Genomic DNA, 20,250 nt, shown 5'->3' on the forward strand with positions numbered 1-20,250 from the left:
ATAATGCAATTGACAAGGAAATTTAGTTATTTCTGAGATATACATTTTAAAGTAATAACTAGAATTATGACTTATAACATTATACCAGAACATATAAGATTTTTAGAAATTTCATGTAATGTCTGAAACATTTATATTAACATATTTCCATACAAATAACCCAAAGAAAGTTTACTATTAGTTTTTTGTTTGTTTTTTGTTTGTTTGTTTATACTGCAGGTTCTTATTAGTCATCAATTTTATACACATCAGTGTATGCATGTCAATCCCAATCGCCCAATTCAGCACACCACCATCCCCACCCCACCGCAGTTTTCCCCCCTTGGTGTACATACGTTTGTTCGCTACATCTGTGTCTCAACTTCTGCCCTGAAAACTGGTTCATCTGTACCATTTTTCTAGGTGCCACATACCTGCGTTAATATACGAGATTTGTTTCTCTCTTTCTGACTTACTTCACTCTGTATGACAGTCTCTAGGTCCATCCATGTCTCAACAAATGACTCAATTTCATTCCTTTCTATGGCTGAGTAATATTCCATTGTATGTATGTACCACAACTTCTTTATCCATTCATCTGTCAATGGGCATTTAGGTTGCTTCCATGACCTGGCTATTGTAAATAGTGCTGCCATGATCATTGGGGTGCATGTGTCTTTTTGAATTATGGTTTTCTCTGGGTATATGCCCAGTAGTGGGATTGCTGGATCATATGGTAATTCTATTTTTAGTTTTTTAAGGAACCTCCATACTGTTCTCCATAGTGGCTGTATCAATTTACATTCCCACCAACGGTGCAAGAGGGTTCCCTTTTCTCCACACCCTCTCCAGCATTTGTTGTTTGTAGATTTTCTGATGATGCCCATTCTGACTGGTGTGAGGTGATACCTCATTGTAGTTTTTTTTGTTTGTTTTGTAGTACGCAGGCCCCCCACCACTGTGGCCTCTCCCGTTGTGGAGCACAGGCTCTGGACACGCAGGCCCAGCGGCCACGGCCCACAGGCCCAGCCACCCCACAGCACGCGGGATCCTCCCGGACCGGGACATGAACCCGTGTCCCCTGCATCGGCAGGCGGACCCCCAACCACTGTGCCACCAGGGAAGCCCTCATTGTAGTTTTGATTTGCATTTCTCTAATAATTAGTGATGTTGAGCAGCTTTTCATGTGCTTCTTGGCCATCTGTATGTCTTCTTTGGAGAAATGTCTATTTAGGTCTTCTGCCCATTTTTGGATTGGGTTGTTTGTTTCTTTAATATTGAGCTGCATGAGCTGTTTATATATTTTGGAGATTAATCCTTTGTCCGTTGATTCTCCCATTCTGAGGGTTGTCTTTTCATCTTGTTTATGGTTTCCTGTGCAAAAGCTTTCAAGTTTCATTAGGTCCCATTTATTTTTGTTTTTATTTCCATTACTCTAGGAGGTGGATCAAAAAAGATCTTGTTGTGATTTATGTCAAAGAGTGTTCTTCCTACGTTTTCCTCTAACAGTTTTATAGTGTCCGGTCTTACATTTAGGTCTCGAATCCATTTTGAGTTTATTTTTGTGTATGGTGTTAGGCAGTGTTCTAATTTCATTCTTTTACATGTAGCTGTCCAGTTTTCCCAGCACCACTTATTGAAGAGACTGTCTTTTCTCCGTTGTATATCTTCGCCTCCTTTGTCATACATTAGTTGACCATATGTGTGTGGGTTTATCTCTGGGCTTTCTATCTTGTTCCATTGATCTATGTTTCTGTTTTTGTGCCAGTACCATATTGTCTTGATTACTGTAGCTCTGTAGTATAGTCTGAAGTCAGGGAGTCTGATTCCTCCAGTTCCATTTTCTTTCCTCAAGACTGCTTTGGCTATTTGGGGTCTTTTGTGTCTCCATACAAATTTTAAGATGATTTGTTCTAGTTCCGTAAAAAATGCCTTGGCATTATTTTAAGAGACTAGATAATGAACATATTATTTTACATTTAAGTTACAAATAAAATATTTAAGTTGAATTGTTCATAATTCCCAATTTCAATGTACTTTTTCAATTAACCAAGCAACCTTCCATCCAGATGATCTCAGCTAAAGGGATTTTACAATTCTTATTTGGGTGTCTGTCACCCTCCCTAAACCGTGAAGTATCTGAGAGCCAAGAGGATGTTTACTCCACCTCCAGAGCCTCGTGAGGAGTTGCCATATTATCTGATTCCTTTGGTGACAAGACAGATACCCTACTCAACAAAGCTTAAAAAAAAAATCAGGCATTATCGTAACTATACTGGGTGTCTCAAGGAATCTAAGGGCAGAACAAAGGCTAGACTTTGGAAACAAAAGGATCCAGGGACCCATAATGACTCTTGCCCCTAAAATTGGGTCTCTGCTTCTCCTGTAGGTCAGCTTCATCCTTCTCTCATGTCTAAGCTACTGGGAGCTCTGGTCCTTATGCCTTATATCTTTGGCCATTTTGAGAAGATTCATGCTAGGTTCAAGACTCAACATGTCTGCACAGGGGCTCTGCTTGGGTCAACATCTAGTCAGGGTGCAGGATCAGGATAAACATCATGGTCATTAATGGGGTGACCAATAAGAGGGGTGGGTTAGGTGCAGACAGGAGAAGGAAGTCCCAGAAAAGTGGGTACGTGGTGGCAAAAAAACTATGTGTACAATATGGTAGCCAATGTATGTTTGTAGAAGAAAGAGGTGCATAATAGATAAGATGCCTGCATCTGAACAATGGTCTAGCTCTCACAGGAGGGATGGAGGGCAGGGAATCTGAAGTAAAGGTAAATGAGGGAAAAGGCAGTTATGTGCATCGCCTTGGAGCTGGGCTCTGGGTTTGAATCCTAACTCCGCCCGTTCCTGACTCTGTGACTTACCTTCTCTGTACTCCAGTTTCCCCTCTGTAGATTGGAGATGATAATCTTAGCATCACTTCATAGGGTTGGTGTAGGCTTAAATGAGCTAATATTTGTAAAAGAATTTGATAGTGTCTAGCACACTGTAACCACAGGCCAAATGTTTGTTAAATTCACTGGCAGGCATGCTGTATTTTAGCCATTGTTTTAGAACTCTAATTGGATAGTGGCGCTAAAACATAAAGCTTTTAGAATAGAGGGACATTACGCAGGAAATAACGGGGAAAATGAATAGACAGAATACAATTGTCCTTCGGTATCCGAGGGGGATTGGTTCCAGGACCCCCCGCAGATACCAAAATCCATGGATGCGCCTTATATAAAATGGTGCAGTATTTGCACATAACCTACGAATATCCTCCTGTATACCTTAAATCATCTCTAGATTACTTATAACACCTAACACAATGTCAGTGCTATGTAAGCAGCTGTCGGTGTGGGGAAAATTCAAGTTTTGCTTTTTGGAACTTTCTGGAATTTTTTTCTTGCAAATATTTTCCATCCATGGTTGGTTGCATCTGTGGATGTGGAACCCATGGATATGGAAGGCTGACTGTATGTGAAAAGGTAATCGTGCTACATGGTGAAAAACCCCCAGTCACACTTTCAATAATTAAAAAGTTAAAAATTTTATCGAAATCTGACTTTGTCATTTGAACTTTTATCTTAAAGGGCTTATATGGAATGTTCACCCAGAACTGTTGTTTCTGAAAGCCAAGTGCGAGCACAGCCATGCAAAAGCTATTGTTTAATTGTCTCCTAAAGGATACAAAGAATACTCTGTACATGCACTTTTGGCTGATTCAGCAAGGAGGTTAAAAAAAATCTGGGTAACACCCATGTCTACTCGTTAGTGGTCTAAGACCCCAGGGACTCTGGTTCTGTTCAGAAATGCAACGACTAACGGGTTTTGGCATCAGGCAAGCTTGAGTTGAAACCTGTCTGAGTTCAACAACTGACTTATTCTGTAACTATGATAACTTACATGAGCAACTCCTTTGTGCCTCAGTTTCTTCATCTACAAAATGGGAATAATAATACATGTCTTTCAGAAATTGTTTTTTATATTAAATCACAAAGCCTCTTTTATAGATCCTGGTATACAGTAGGTGCTTATTAAATAGCAGTAGTCATCAGATGTATTTTAATTCATCCCAGTGGTCAAGTCATAGACTGTGGCCTGCACTGCTCCATAGTCTATAGTCCGTGAGTGCAATTTAAAGGATGAATCACAAAATTCAGATTTGGGGGACTTTTTTCCTTTTCTTAATCTCTTCAAGGAGTTGAGAGTTTCTCAGGTCCCTTCATTTAGTAGTTCCCTGATATATCAAATTGGGAACCTTGAGACAACGCTCTTGGCTCATTCTTTCATCTGCTCAGTCAGTGCTGAATTCCTTCTCTGTGCCCAGAGATGCCAGTGCACAGGGCCAACCGAGGCCGTGTCTCCTTCACAGACTGTGACTCAGATCCTGTCACTTAGCTGTGTGATCCTAGACAGGTTACTCAACCTCTCCAAGCCTCAGTTCCTTCATCTGTAAGACGATAACAGTAGCTCCCTTATCAGATTATTGGCAGGACCCAGTGAGACATGTTTTTTCAACCCTGGGAGTGGAGAGGAGGAAGTAGGGGTGGTCTGTACCGGGTGCAGGCAGGAAGGGGGTCTCTTGTCTGTAGAGAATTTAAAATAATTATAACAGGGCAATTCCCTGGCAGTCCAGTGGCTAGGACTCCCTGCTTTCACTGCTGAGGGCCCAAGTTCAATCCCTGGTTGGGGAACCAAGATCCCACAAGCCATACAGCGTGGCCAAAAAACCCCAATTATAACAGGATTAAGGTTGTTCTGCCTTTTATTATCACCACTCATTAGCAGTTTTAAACAATGTCAGCAATAAAATACTCCTCTCCACTCCCGAGATGACCGCTTAGCAGAGAACCTGGCATATAATACACTCTATAGTATAGAGCAGTTAGCTCTTTGAATGCAGAGTGGCCCATGATGTAGCAATGCACACTTTTGTCATCCGTCTCACCCTAACCAAGGCTCAGCACAACCATGGTAACCTTTGGTTGAGGGTCTAGTCTGATGCATCAACAGCTCTAACACGATGAAATAAAAAGGAAGGTATTTTGTTTTCTTTGGGAAAGAAATGATAAACCAAAGGCAATATGACATTTGGGCAAGATGCTGAGCTCTCCTGAAAGGAATTTAGTCAAATGGGAGGAATAAAGAACACATTTGTGAGCCCAGAAGACATTAGGCACTAAATTTGCTGCTACGAAGCCCCTCTTGAAAATCTCAGCACTTCTTAAGGCTTGAGGATTTCAAAGTCTTTTTAGAGAGTGCTAAAAGGCTCTTTCCCATGAGGTTCACTACGTTTTTCAGACACAGGTAACACGACTAAGCATCGTGCTATTTTCACTAAAAAGACATTGATACGTATGTTGGAAATCACAATCGGAAGCACTGAATTTGAGTCTTTTTTTTTTCCACATGTGCTTACTAATTTTCTGATCTTGGGCAAGTTACGTAGTATCTTTGAATCTAGGACTTCCCTGGTGGTCCAGCGGTAAATAATCTGCCTTCCAATGCAGGGGATGCGGGTTCGATCCCTGGTGGGAGACCTAACATCCCACATGCCGTGGTGCAACTAAGCCCACGTGCCGCAGCTACTGAGCTTGGGCGCCTCAACGAGAGAGACCCTGTGCCACAAGCTACAGGGTCCTCGTACCCTGGAACCCGTGTGCCACAACTAGAGAGAGAAAACCCACACGCCACAACTAGAGGGAAGCCCGCATGCCGCAACTAAGACCCGACGCAGCCAAAAATAAATAAAATAAATAATAAATATCTCTGAATCTGAGTTTTCAGGTATAAAAGCAGGCATTAAATCTTGCTCTACCTGCTCCACAGAGGGGCTTTATTGAGGATGAGACATTCCAGCTTGATATTACAGTGTCTTAAAATTAAAAAAAGGGGAGCGTTCTCCTTCTCCGTGCATGCAGCCTAGTTGACAGAGAGACCGAAAATGACTGCAATAAAATACTAATGACATTATGATAGAAGTCAGCCCAGGGCACCACCTGTCTCTTGCCTGTTCCAAAGAGATACCAGGATAACAGATGTGAAAAATGAAATGCTTTGAGCTGTTGGAGAGATGAAAAGAGATGAAATATTTACATCCTGGTGATTAATAGACAAAAGAGGTGGCTTCGATAGAGCTAAACCACAAACTCTTCTGGACAATGGGAAGGAAGAAGGAAGAGTTGATGGATGGAGAGTTCAACAGGAACACCCCCTGTGGGATGTGTAAACCTCTGCAGAAGCTAGCACCCAACTGACTACAGGGGAGGGGAGAGCATTCTTCAATGTTTGTCAACAATACCCTCCTACTTGGGGAAGGGGCCTCATGGGAACTGCTCCTTAACTCAATCATTATTTCATTCATTTCATACAATGTTACTTTCTGAATGTCTAATACCAAGTCAGATATTATGGGTGGGGGGTGGGTATGAGTCCTCCATGGATCAAGATGCTTGCAACCCAGTGTCAACATATATATAAGACACGCCACACAAGTCAAGCTGCAAAGTGCCAAACTTACCAAACTCCAGTTTATTCTGAAAAATTGTATCTAAAAAAATCTTATTTTTATTTCTGGCACCTAACTCAGGGCTTGGTCTATATTTCATAATGCACTAACTTGATTGGCTATTGGCAATACATTTGTTACTATTATGAAAACTCTGAAAAGGCCTCTGAGAAAAAAAGTGGTTAATGTGGAATTCTGATTGGATTGTGTTGACTTAGTTGAGTCCTAAATAGTGAAAGGAAATCAGCCAAGTGTACTAAACAGCCCTGGATCAAGCTGTGCCTGAAGCCCGTTAGGAATGGAACTCTGAGTCTAAAGCTGGCTTGGGAGGCGTGTGCCCCTTGTAAAATAATCTTCGGTGATTATCAGTTTCTTGCACTCGGTGAGTAGGTAGGTGCAAAGCTGGGGCCTTTGGAATAGCTGGGAGAAGAAAGGAGAGCAAAAAAATCCCATGTGAGAAAAGCAAAGGGAACTGCCCCCAAACCCTACACTACTCTTGGGCCTCCTGGACTCCATCACTGGCAGTAGAAACTTTCATGGAGGTTTCATTGGAAGCTAGCACCTCCACTAGACACTTCTCTGGGTAGAATCCCTATAACTTTTCCCTACTTAAGAAAACGGGTTTGATTTCCCCAAGTCTCTCTGTTTATTACCATTGATTACACCATAGTCCTGGTGAGGCATCTGTGCACCTACCCCTAGATACTCAGTAACATGAGGCAATGCATTCTCCCTACTGCTAAGACCAAAACTAGTTGGAGAGTCTCCAGTGAGGAAGAGAGGGCAAGAGCCCTCCCAAAGGAGGGAGGGATATATGATGATGCACAGATTGTGAACAGGGTGGCATGTCCAGGAGACTTTATTAACCCACATGGCATAACAGTTGGTATACAGGCTCTGGAGCAAGACGGTCTAGCTCTGCAACTTACTAGCTATTACATAACCTCTCTGTTTATTGGTTTCCTCATCTATAAAATGGACGTTAGAATACCACCCACCTCATAAGGTTGCTCTGAGGATTAAATAAAATAAAGTAATATACGTAAAGTGTATCGTCTAACATCTAGCACGTAGTAAATGCGATATGTGGGCTAGTTATTGCTACTTCTATCCAGCTAATGTTTTAGGTGGAGAGGTAAGAAATGAATTGGATTTCATTCTAAAGGCAGTGGGAACTTGTATTAAGTCCCTAGGAGTGCTGTAAAAAGTCACCACAAAACTGGATGACTTAAAACAGCAGAAATTTCTTCTCTCAAAGTTCTGGAGGTCAGGAGTCTGAAATCAAGGTGTAAGCAGGTTGGTTCCTTCGTGGGGGCTCGTAGAGAAGAAACTGTCCATTATCCCTGCTTCCGGTGGTTACCAGCAGTCTCTGGGATGCCTCATGCCAATCTCTGCCTTTGTTTTCACATGGTATTTTCCCCTGTATGTTTCTTCTCTCTGTGTTTCTGTGTGTCCTCTCTTCTTCTTATAAGAACACCAGTCATACTGAATTAAGCTTCCTCCTAATCCAGTATAAATTCATCCTAACTTGATTACATCTGCAAAGGCCCTCCTTCCAAATAAGGTCATATTCTGAGGTTCGAGTGGACGTGAATTGGGGGGCAGGCGCTATTCAATCCAGTATAGAAGTCATGGAGGTGACCTGAGCAGATTTTGATTTTATAAGGATCACTCTGGCTGTGGCATGGAGAACAACATGTAGGGAGTGAAGGGGCTGTTACCGCAATCCGGGAGAGAAATGGAACAAGAAGTAGGGTTAGAAAGGCGGAGAAAAATATGAGTGATGGCCAAGAAGACGATCCAACTGCTCATGATCATGACCGGATATCAGGGAAGATGGAGACGAGGAGCTAGTGTGACTTGGAGAGCTGGTGGACCACTGATTCTGTTCACTGAGAGGAAATACTGAAGAAACAAAAGCTTTGAAGAAGGAAGGATCTATGCTTGTTGAGTGAATGGAGGTTGAAATGATGATTTCACTTCACGCCAAATTTCTACTTGCTTTGAGAGCCTAGTTCTCAGCCAGTCTCAACTTTATAGACTCCGACTGCTAACCAAGTATAGTTTCAATATTTTTAAAGGCCAATTTGGATTTTTTTACTTTCATAGATAATTTACAAAATGGCATTGCATGACAGTAAACCTCTACTTAACTGATCCAATAACTTATCTTACTGAAGGACGTCCCCAACATGTTAAATACCCATAACTAGTCTAGTCCACCTCCCATGTCTGCAGCATCAATTATGTTGTATCTTTACCTAGAGGCAGTAGGTGTGTTTCCAAATTTGTTTATGTCAGCTGTAGTTGCAATTGTTAAAACAGAATGTAATTAAATACAGTACAAACAACAGAATGTGAGTGTGAAAAGAAAGCAAGTTTTTGTTTCTATGAAAAGTTGAATGCTTCAGAAACACTCAGTTTCTTTCTTTTTTTTTTTTAACATCTTTATTAGAGTATAATTGCTTTACAATGGTGTGTCAGTTTCTGCTTTATAACAAAGTGAATCAGTTATACATATATATATATGTCCCCATATCTCTCCCCTCTTGCATCTCCCTCCCTCCCACCCTCCCTATCCCACCCCTCTAGGTGGTCACAAAGCACCGAGCTGATCTCCCTGTGCTATGCGGCTGCTTCCCACTAGCTATCTATTTTACGTTTGGTAGTGTATATATGTCCATGCAACTCTCTCACTTTGTCCCACCTTATCTTTCCCCCTCCCCGTGTCCTCAAGTCCATTCTCTAGTAGGTCTGCATATTTTTCCCATCTTGCCCCTAGGTTCTTCTGACCATTTTCTTTTCTTTTCTTCTTTTTTAGATTCCATATATATGTGTTAGCATACGGTATTTGTTTTTCTCTTTCTGACTTACTTCACTCCATATGACAGTCTCTAGGTCCATCCACCTCACTACAAATAACTCAGTTTCATTCCTTTTTATGGCTGAGCAATATTCCATTATATATATGTGCCACATCTCCTTTATCCATTCATCTGTTAATGGACACTTAGGTTGCTTCCATGTCCTGGCTATTGTACATAGAGCTGCAATGAACATTTTGGTACATGACTCTTTTTGAATTATGGTTTTCTCAGGGTATATGCCCAGTAGTGGGATTGCTGGGTCGTATGGTAGTTCTATTTTTAGTTTTGTAAGGAACCTCCACACGGTTCTCCATAGGGGCTGTATCAATTTACATTCCCACCAACAGTGCAAGAGGGTTCCCTTTTCTCCACACCCTCTCCAGCATTTATTGTTTGTAGATTTTTTGTTGATGGCCATTCTGACAGGTGTGAGATGATATCTCATTGTAGTTTTGATTTGCACTTCTCTAATGACTACTGATGTTGAGCATTCTTTCATGTGCTTGTTGGCAATCAGTATATCTTCTTTGGAGAAATCTCTGTTTAGGTCCTCTGCCCATTTTTGGATTGGGTTGTTTGTTTTTTTGATATTGAGCTGCATGAGTTGCTTGTATGTTTTGGAGATTAATCCTTTGTCAGTTGCTTCATTTGCAAATATTTTCTCCCGTTCTGAGGGTTGTCTTTTCGTCTTGTTTATGGTTTCCTTTGCTGTGCGAAAGCTTTTAAGTTTCATTAGGTCCCATTTGTTTATTTTTGTTTTTATTTCCATTACTCTAGGAGGTGGGTCAAAAAGGATCTTGCTGTGATTTATGTCATAGTGTTCTGCCTATGTTTTCCTCTAAGAGTTTGATGGTGTCCGGCCTTACATTTAGATCTTTAATCCATTTTGAGTTTATTTTTGTGTATGGTGTTAGGGAGTGTTCTAATTTCATTCTTTTACATGTAGCTGTCCAGTTTTCCCAGCACCACTTATTGAAGAGACTGTCTTTTCTCCACTGTATATTCTTGCCTCCTTTATCAAAGATAAGGTGACCATATGTGCGTGGATTTATCTCTGGGCTTTCTATCCTGTTCCATTGATCTATATTTCTGTTTTTTTGCCAGTACCATACTGCCTTGATTACTGTAGCTTTGTAGTATAGTCTGAAGTCAGGGAGCCTGATTCCTCCAGCTCCGTTTTTCTTTCTCAAGATTGCTTTGGCTATTCGGGGTCTTTTGTGTTTCCATACAAATTGTGAAAATTTTTGTTCTAGTTCTGTGAAAAATGCCAGTGGTAGTTTGATGGGGATTGCATTGAATCTGTAGATTGCTTTGGGTAGTATAGTCATTTTCACAATGTTGATTCTTCCAATCCAAGAACATGGTATATCTCTCCATCTATTTGTATCATCTTTAAAGAAATTCTCAGTTTCCTTCTTAAAAAATGCTTTTAAATTAGGTGTGGGCATGAAATTTGCAAAAGACGGGAAACAAAGAAAATTCTACAATGGCTCTCAGATTGCTCTAAAAGTATTTTTAAATTATTTGCCCTCTTTTATGGTCAATCCATTTTGAGTGTGGCTTATGCAAAATAGAGAGTATAGAATTCCCTTCAATGGACCCATACTCACATCCAGCTGAAATAAAATATTTTAAGCATGGATTATTTTTAAAAAATACATATTTTATTTTCTCCTCGTTTATTCTACTACCATTTTTGAAATGTGCCTTCAACTATCTCCAGGCTACAAATCATACCTTCCCTTCAGCATTAAAGTTATTAGGTTGTGTTAAGTGTCCAATTCCAATTTCTTTAGTCAAAATTCCCCAGAAGGATTTATGAGATAAAAGGTCCCCACATGGCTAATCAGCTGCTCTTCAGCTTCTCCCGGCTGGATCAAAGGTGTTGAGAGCCATGATGGTGATTGAGTTCTTCTATCTGAACTGCCTCTGTAAATGTTAGTAGTATGCAAATGAGTGCATAATGATGGCCTCTCTTGGGATCAAGGAGAGTATTTTAAATTAGTACTGCACGGGGATGCCAGATATAAGAACACAAATAGCAAGAAGAAAAACTATAGTTACTAGAATCGGAGGATGTTCTGTTTTAAAACTCAGGCTGTGGCCCAGGTGGTCCAACAGTTCAAAGGCCAACTATAATGCCCAACTCTCGTCTATATTGCTTGATTTCCTCACAGCAACCTTGAGAGATTATCATTTTTGACAGATGAAGGATCCAACGTTCACAGAGTTTAAGTTGTGCACCCAAGGTCACCCAGACGTGGAGTAACTAGCGATCAAATCCAGGTTTGTTCTTCTGCAAAGCTTTCACTCTTCCTGCCATGCCAGAAGATGCAAATCATGTGCTAGAAAGATTGCAAAGAACTAGGCAGCCAGATGGTTGCAAGAGTTGCAAGGGGGTAAACACAAATCCTTTGAGTGAAGTCAGCTGCCAGGAGGCTCAACGGCCATTAGCACTGTGTGTCTGCTCACTGTTCAAAATCTTACTGACAGAGGGGATCACGGTGCTAACTGCAACACTAGGCAGCGTGATAAGAACCCGTGTTAAGTAAAAATATCTAAGTGCCAAGGAAAAAGAAGTAGTTCATGACTGGAAACAGCAGAGGAGGCTTTCTAAAGGGAGGACGTCTCAGCATCGGTTTGGGGTGTTGGCGAGATTTTCAAAGAAATAGCCCTAACATTTGTGGAGTTCTTTGAAATAACACTTTTTCAGGCAAATAACATAAGTTATTTGTCTCTCAGAATGCCCCCGTGGGTTCGGGTATGCATTATCATTTCTAATTGAGAGATGAGGGAACATGCACAAAGGGTTTCGACAAGTTGTTCAAAGTCACAAGAGCAAGTTGGAAATTGACATGGGATGAGCATCTAAGCTGGCACTGTCCAGTAGAAATAGAATATGAGCCGGTGCACACATAAAAAAGGAAAAAGAAACAGTTGAAATTCATGTCAATGGTATATTCTATTTAATCTTGTATACCCCAAATATATCATTTCCATGTGTAATCAGCATGTAACCAATATGTAAAAAGTTATCAATGAGATAATTTGCATTCCTTTTTTTTTCTTGGCATTGTCTGCAAAATCTGGTGTGTATTTTATGCTCCCAGCACATCTCAATTTAGACTAGGCACATTTCAGGGGCTTAGTATGCACACGTGGCTGGTGGCTACTAGATTGGACGGAGCAGAGTTTTTCTGATTCCTTGTCTTTCTGTTCTGCTAAACTGTCTCACAAATACAGATGGAAGGAGATGGGCATCTCATGCAAAGGGAACAGTAGGAGCAGGTAATCGTGGAGGGATGCAGTTGGTACCTCAAAACGTGTAATGAAAGAGTTTAATACGGAGTTAAGGAACCCAAGAATGGGTGCTCAAGCACCCCAAAACTAGGAAGAGTAGAGCTACAAACACTCCTGGAACCTGGAAAAACCTGTAGCCTTAGGAACTGGCTGCCTGAGAGAAACTGTGGCCTTTGGTAGAGAGATGGAAGCACTGTTAGTGCACCATCCAGCCAGGTAGACAGTGAGGAGATAAATCCATGGCCTCTTCGCCTTCCCACCCTCAAGTCTCCAGCCAGTGCCTCTCCTTGTCCAAACCCGACGAGCAGTTAGAGGTAGCGAGCCAGCTGACGCATCCACAAAGGTTAGCTTCCTGAGGCAGAGAAAGGCAGAGAAGGATACAGCCTGGACCTGGAGGGCAAGAAATCAAAGGCACAGAAGTGTGCGGCATGCTTACTGGGTTGGATGGAGAGTAACAGTACAAGGACAGTGGTAGCAAGTGACACGATTGAAAAGTCAGGCAGGAGCCAGGTAGTGGATGGGTTGTGATACAGCGCAAACGAGATTGGTTTCGAGTCTACAGGCGGTAGCAATCCGTGGGGGGCTTTAGTGTGAAATCTTCTATAATCAAAATTGGGCACAAGAAGATGATCCTGACAGGCATTACACTCTGTTGGGGTTTTGAGATGTGAGTGAGTTTCATCCCTCACCTCTCAAATGAACCTGCTGAGAAACAGATACAAGAGGCAGACAGGAATCAAGACACTTTATTACTAGCAAAAAAGATGGGGACCGGGCTTCCCTGGTGGCGCCGATGCAGGGGACGCGGATTCGTGCCCCGGTCCGGGAAGATCCCACATGCCGCGGAGCGGCTGGGCCCGTGAGCCATGGCCGCTGAGCCTGCGCATCCGGAGCCTGTGCTCCGCAACGGGAGAGGCCACAGCAGTGAGAGGCCCGCGTACCGCAAAAAAAAAAAAAGATGGGGGCCGTGGCTGCAAAGTGAGTGAACAATGTGGGTCCTAGGCCTTCTTTTTGTACTACCTACAGCTCCTCAGCCAGAGACGGAGCATCTGGGCCACTGTAGGGCTCACTGAGTCAGTGGGTTCCCTATGGGGAGGAAAGCAGCCTGCACGGGCAGGCTCCCGGTGGAGACAGGAGGATCCGCATTCTTACCCCACATAAGGCCTGGACACGAATACATTACACGGGACTCTTACTCTCTGTGAGATGGAGAGGGACAAGTATAGATGCAGAGAAGACAGGAGCTCGTGCTCCATACATTCTCATGAGGTCTCACATATGTGTAGAGTCCCCCATGTCACAGATCAGAAAGAAAATGGGAAGAAGCGAAATACAGCTTCTTTTTCCAGAATCGTTTTAGGGTGGAGTGACTCCAGGTGGTTAGAGCAGTTCACACTGGTTAGAAACTGGTTAGCGCCAGTTAGGAAGCTATTCTGTGGGAGGACTTAAATAGTGTTAGAAAAAGAAATATAGGGACAGTTAGTAAATACAGGGGATTATGGCATCAACAGGAACTGGTACCACAGTTGATGTGGGTGAATCAGGTACAAGGAAGTGCTATTAGAAAGAAAATGCATTTTGGGGGGATGAGAGCATCAAGGACAGGCTGAGCCAGTGGTACCTGTGGGAGATGCAGCTGAAGCTGTCCGGCAGGATGTTGATGCTGGGCATCTGGAGCTCAGAAAATAACATGGTGTTAGAGATACTGACATGGAACCATCCAGAAGTGATGGTTGAAGTCATGATAAATCCCCAAAAGAGAAACAAGAGATAAAATGGCTAGTTAATGGTTCTTTAAATTTAAAAGAATTAAAATAAAAAATCAATTCCTCAGTCACACTGACTATATTTCATGTGCTGCTAAATAGTTATATGTGGTTAATGGTCTTTGGAAAACAAAGATACAGAATATTTCCAGTCATCACAGGAAATTCTATTGGACAGTACAGTTGTGGAGTATTATATATTGGCTGAAGATAGTGATTGGAAGAACACTTTACTTTTTCTCCCCAACACACCTGAAAGAAAAGAAACGGAACTACGAAAGAAGTGGCGCACAGAGGCAGAGAAGCTTTCAAGGAGTAAGATGATCGAGAAGATGCCTCCAGGCAAAATATAGCTTTTAAAATGTTGCTTAGGCGGAACTCTACCTAGGCTGAAGTCATTTATGTAAAGGAATAAGAGACAAGTGAACTTGGACTGGTAGGTGGAGGAAGTTAACGTTGTTAATTGTCAAGGAAAGATCAGACTCCTGGGTTGGAGGACAAGGACCCAACAATCACATCATGGGAGGAGAGTGTTTCCCAAATCTATTTATTCACATCTATTTTTGAGTGAACGGACATTTAGCAAACACAATTATAGCACCCATTAAATGTTGATTGTCTCTGCTTTTCTTCCTAGCTTGAGTTTTCCCCCTCTTGGATCCACAGTTATTGTGAAGAGCACAAATGAAACATGTATCCAATCCTCAAAGAGTTTACAGTGTAGAAGGAAAAATACAGCAAGAGCATAGCAAAATGTAGAAGGAGATTAATTCCCCAAAGAAATATACAAGTGAAACACTCAAGGAGGTCACAGCTAGGTGGAAGAGAGAGGGTCTTGGTGGAGGAGGTGAACTTTCAGCTGAGTTTTGAAGAGTGGATAAGGTTTAGGGATGAAAGGAATTTATACCAGGTGGGGGAAAAGCATAAGCAAAGGCACGAGTGTAATAAGATAAGAAGAATATTCAGGAAACTGAGAATGTTCCACTATAAACTAGAGAACAGTTAATATGAAATATATTAATATCAGATAAGGATGAACATGATGGTCTTGTTCATGGCACATGGGTGGTCTTAAATGTAAGAGGAGAATAGCACAAAAAGGTTTTTCTGGCGCATAATGAAAAGACCTATCTAACTGGAGCAGAAAAAACAAACATTCTGAGGTCCTGCAAATTCCAGGTCAACTTTGATTCTTCCTTGAATGAATGAATGTCAAGGCTCTGCCTTACTAGGTAACAGTTATCTAGAGCTTGAAAAAACACTTCCCTAGATGCTATTGGGCACCAACATGCATTCAAACAACCAACTCAAAACTCTGTAAGAAACCCAACTTTCTCACCCAATCTATTGTGCAAACCATTAGCTTACACCAATATTGTCTGACAAAGATGTTTAAGTTAAACAAAATTGCTTTAACACAGCTAAAACATCTGCTGCATTTAATAATAATCTTCCTGCTGTTGCAACATACGGCATCATCAGAAACTTTATTCCGGGGCCCTCAGAGCTTCGGAGACACCTCAAAATGCCATGATTACCGTAAGTAGGTTTCGGCAATTCTCAAAGATGAAAGAAAAACTATTAATTCATTTTAATATTTAAAACAAATATGGCCCATTTGGATCATTTGCAAGAGAGGTGGGATTACAAAAACTACAATAATTAGAATCTAACTCCCCAAAGAGAGATGTTGTAAGACGTAGCTTCCCGATGGAAAATTCCTTTCACAGGTCTGTATAAGACACGTTCTCAGCCTGTCCAAGGCTCTCCTGAATTAGATGAGTCCTCCTCCAAATTTTTAATGGGGATCACGGTGGGCACAAGTCTCTTTACTATTTTTTTTTTTTTTTTGGCCATGCCATGTGGCATGTGGGATCTTAGTTCCCTGACCAGGGATCAACCCGGAACCCCCTGCAGTGGAAGTGTGGAGTCTTAACCACTAGACCACCAGAGAAGTACCAAGTCTCTTTACTTTTATACAGAAGAATTATTACAACATGACCCTGGTTTAGGTGGAGGTGAAAGGAGCCAAAATTTGAATTCAACATAACTCAGTTAAATAAATGTTAATCAGAAGATCTTATATTGCAGCCATTGTGCTGGATAAATACCAGAGAATCAGATGAATCATGTAGAAGAGCTGCCTTTAAGTAGTCCTTATTGGCCATGGAAAAAGAGAAATGCAGACTAGTAAACATTATAAAGTATGACAGGTTCTATGATACAGTTAACTTTAAGGCATGTTGGAAGTATAAGGAAAACATTTCAACTCAACAAGCAAGCCTCACTGAGGAAGGGGTGCTGGAACGGTATATCCAGGCAAGAGACATTACTCTGAAAGTAATGAGAGGGACGTGGCTTTCTAGGCTGCAAGAACCACATGACACAGAGCAGGGAAATAGCAGTTCAGGGAGCTGATTTGGTCATTTGGTTTCATGTGTGTGGCAAGGAGGCGGAAAGGGATGTGAGGAGAGAGTAAAAAGGGTGGATCCTGGAGGACCTGTTGGGTCATGCATGGGGGGTTGAATTTTATCTTGGAGGGAATGTTACCATTGAAGGGTTTTCCCGCAGAGAGGAGTGACATCAATGTCATTGTCATCACAGCATCCTCTCTAATATGCCCTGAGCACATCCTCCGCCTTGGGCTGAGAACTGTTCATCCTTAATCTCACCACAACCGTGGAGGAAGGTAGGACCATTATGATCATCTTACGCCCACAAAATCAAGGTCTTTAGAGGAGAGTAGTTTGCCTAAGTCCCTACAGCCAGGAAGCACAGGAAGTAGGACTGGAAGCCAGATCTTCCAGACATTGAAGGTTTTGCTTTTGACACCTATGGTGTACTGGTTCTGAACCAGACCAGGCTTTGGGGATGGAGACCAAGAGACCAGACAGGTAAGGGATGCTTAGTATGCTCTGTGCTAGTTGCAACTGATGACAAAATTGTTAAAAAAAAAAAGAAAAAGACCAAGTCCTTGCCTCCCAGAAAAAAAGAGCCAACATGTGCTCAACTTCTTGAAGCCGATCATCTAAATTAAAAATGTCAACATTTGGGCCCATTCAGTAGTTTCTTCCTGGTATTGTGCCAGGTGTTATGGGAGGGAACAGGGTTATGGTAATGTTGAGAGTCACCTTCAAGGAACTTTGTTAAAAACCTAGTTTAGAAGAGACTTTGAGCAAAGAGTTTTAGCATTTGCTGGTTCCTCCTGTCTGCTTGCTCTCGACCTTAAGAACAATGCCTGCAACTTCAGGTTATCCAAGGAAAAAGCCTGATTCTCAGGACTTCAAGTATCTCATCATGGTGTGGGACCCACCAAGCAAAAGGAAGCATGGTTCATGTGCCACTTATCCTTTAGCTATTGCTTGGCAATTTTTCTTTGAAAAAATGATTAGTAACCATTATTAAACATTATTATTAAATATTGACAATCTCAGTCATTTCAGAACCATTTATTCCTCACTGGTTTTCAGAAACTGCTACCATAGGTCACTCTTAAGGGACAGTTTATCCTAACAAACAGGCATGCAGTGATTCAGATCCAGTGTGGCATGCTGTAAGAGAGATCTGTAATAGATTTTGTTCATTTTGACATACAGAGCACATTGAACAATGCCTACTGCACAGGTTAACACTCAGTAAGTAGATATCTTCCCTGAGTGGAAAAGTGCAGTGTACTCAAGAAAGTACACAACTTTGCTGCGAGGTATCAGAGGAAACCTGCTTCCCAATGTTGCCAGCCTTCATCAGATCATATATATCTTGTCATCAGTACCTTTGCTAATTCTTTCTTCCTTCTCTTCCAATAATTAAAATTCTATTCATCCAATCCAGAGGAGAGACTGAGTGTTACTTGTCTCTGTAATTCCACCATGAATGGGTGGATGAATAAATAAATGAATGATCATGGGAGTGCTTGTAAGTGCCCTGACAGTGTTCTCTCTTCCTTCAAGATGTTTATATGTGTTGTTTGAGATCTTCATGCCATACTCTTTACTGCTTCTCTACTGAGTTTTAAATCCTATTCACAAGTCAACTCAGGCATCATTTCTTTTAGCTAACCTTCTATCAACCTTCCGTTTAGGTGGAACCCAAACACCATATAGGTGTCTGTATAGTTGTCCATCTCTGTCCATAAACTGTGTAAGACCAGGAATTGATTGCTAGTCACCATTATAGTCCCAGGGTCCAGCAAAGCTCATGGCACATAATAGATCCTCAATAAATGAATCAATTCATTGATGAACCTATTAAGTCACTTAAATATTTCCTTTGTATTCTACCACAAGAGAAAGCCAGTTCTTGAAAAAAAATCCTACAAAACTTGAACATTTCTGTAGAATAAGACCTCTTGGTTCTGGATGCAAGTGCAAAAACAAAATGCAGTTTAGTCACCCTTGCGATAATTTCCTAAGGAAAAAGGATCTGCTGTCACTTAGGCACTTGCAATGTTTTCCTTCACATGATATAGAATTTCTAACAGTTGCAGTATTATAATTAGCTCTGAAAATGTAAATGGGGTTGGATGTGTGACTGACATTTAAAATACCGAGAGCCTAATGCTGAGTTCCGATCACCGCACACCCGAGGAGAGCCACCGTCCTGATTTCCTTCTGTGTGAATAACTTTCAAGCGGGGTTTCACCTGAGACGAGCCAATCCGTAACATGTGCTCAAACGAGTCCCCTTGGGATTGAGCTATGCTGGTTGATTCATATAAATCATCGTACACCATCACGCTAGTAAAAACTCCACTGAACTGCAAGGGCTCTGCACACAATATGTTTAACCATTAAGGAGCCTCTTCAGGAAGGGTATTATTATCCCCATGCTACAGGTGGAATAGCTAAGACTCAGAGCTTGCTCACGTTCACTAGGATAGTAAGCAACTAAGGAAAGATTTCAAATCCTGGGCAGTCTCATTTGAAAGCCTGTGCCTTCTCTGCCCATCTACCACTGAGGAAGTTCTCAGGGATAATGGAAACCTGAATCAGAGATCAATATCAATGGAAAGTAATTTTAGCACTGAATGATACAGAGCCAGCTAGCTTACATACTAGCCCGGGAGGGAAAGAGGGTGGCCAATAGACCACAAATACTTTATCAGAATTGTACACACAGGGCTATAACAAACCAACAGCATATTCTACTTAATCCTCAGAGCGAAGAACCTTCCACCAAAAGAGCCTCTTCTTGTATTTCATCTATAAAAACAATGAGGCTGACGGATAGCTTTGTATTGCTTTATATATGTCACCTTACTTGAGGCAAACACAATGCTGAAATAAAAGATATTGTCCCAAGTATGGACGAGGAACCTAGGACTGACAGTTCAGTGGTTTAGGTGGCCAACAAGGAGGTAATATGGCTGCGGAACGAATTCTAGCGAACTTTTCACCACATTCGAGTTGTCACTTGTTCTCACCTCTGTGTATTACTTTCTTCTTCCTTCCATCAACTTAAAAAAAAATAAAGATTAGAGAGGATGGAGGAAGCTCCCTTCACTGTGTTAGATTACATCATAGTGACTCTGAGACACTGAACTTGGAGAATGGGAAAAGAAGAAAAGCCTTATGGGTATGATAAGGCAATCATTTTCAGCGTCTCCAATATTTCATATACATTAAATAAAAGACTGAGCTTCGCAGACAGCTTATCCACAATTGCAGTTCTGGTTGTGACAGAGCATCAAGAACAGTTGATGAATTATTAATACAGCAGCACTGTCTGAATTGGCATAGATCCCATGGAAAGAGTGATGTGCCAGTGGCAACTGCTCTGTTTTGCAGAAGCACACAATGTATATGTATATATAACCTGGAAGATACTGGGAGATGTTT

The 20,250-nt window shown here is 41.6% G+C and overlaps 1 protein-coding gene across 3 annotated transcripts in view; it reads right to left on the reverse strand.

Moving 5' to 3' along the window:
- ADCY8 (adenylate cyclase 8) overlaps positions 1–20,250 on the reverse strand; it is a 219,017-nt gene that overhangs the window by 148,249 nt on the left and 50,518 nt on the right. The window lies entirely within an intron of this gene.

The sequence above is a fragment of the Globicephala melas genome, chromosome 17, assembly GCF_963455315.2.
Source record: "Globicephala melas chromosome 17, mGloMel1.2, whole genome shotgun sequence".
NCBI lineage: Eukaryota > Metazoa > Chordata > Mammalia > Artiodactyla > Delphinidae > Globicephala > Globicephala melas.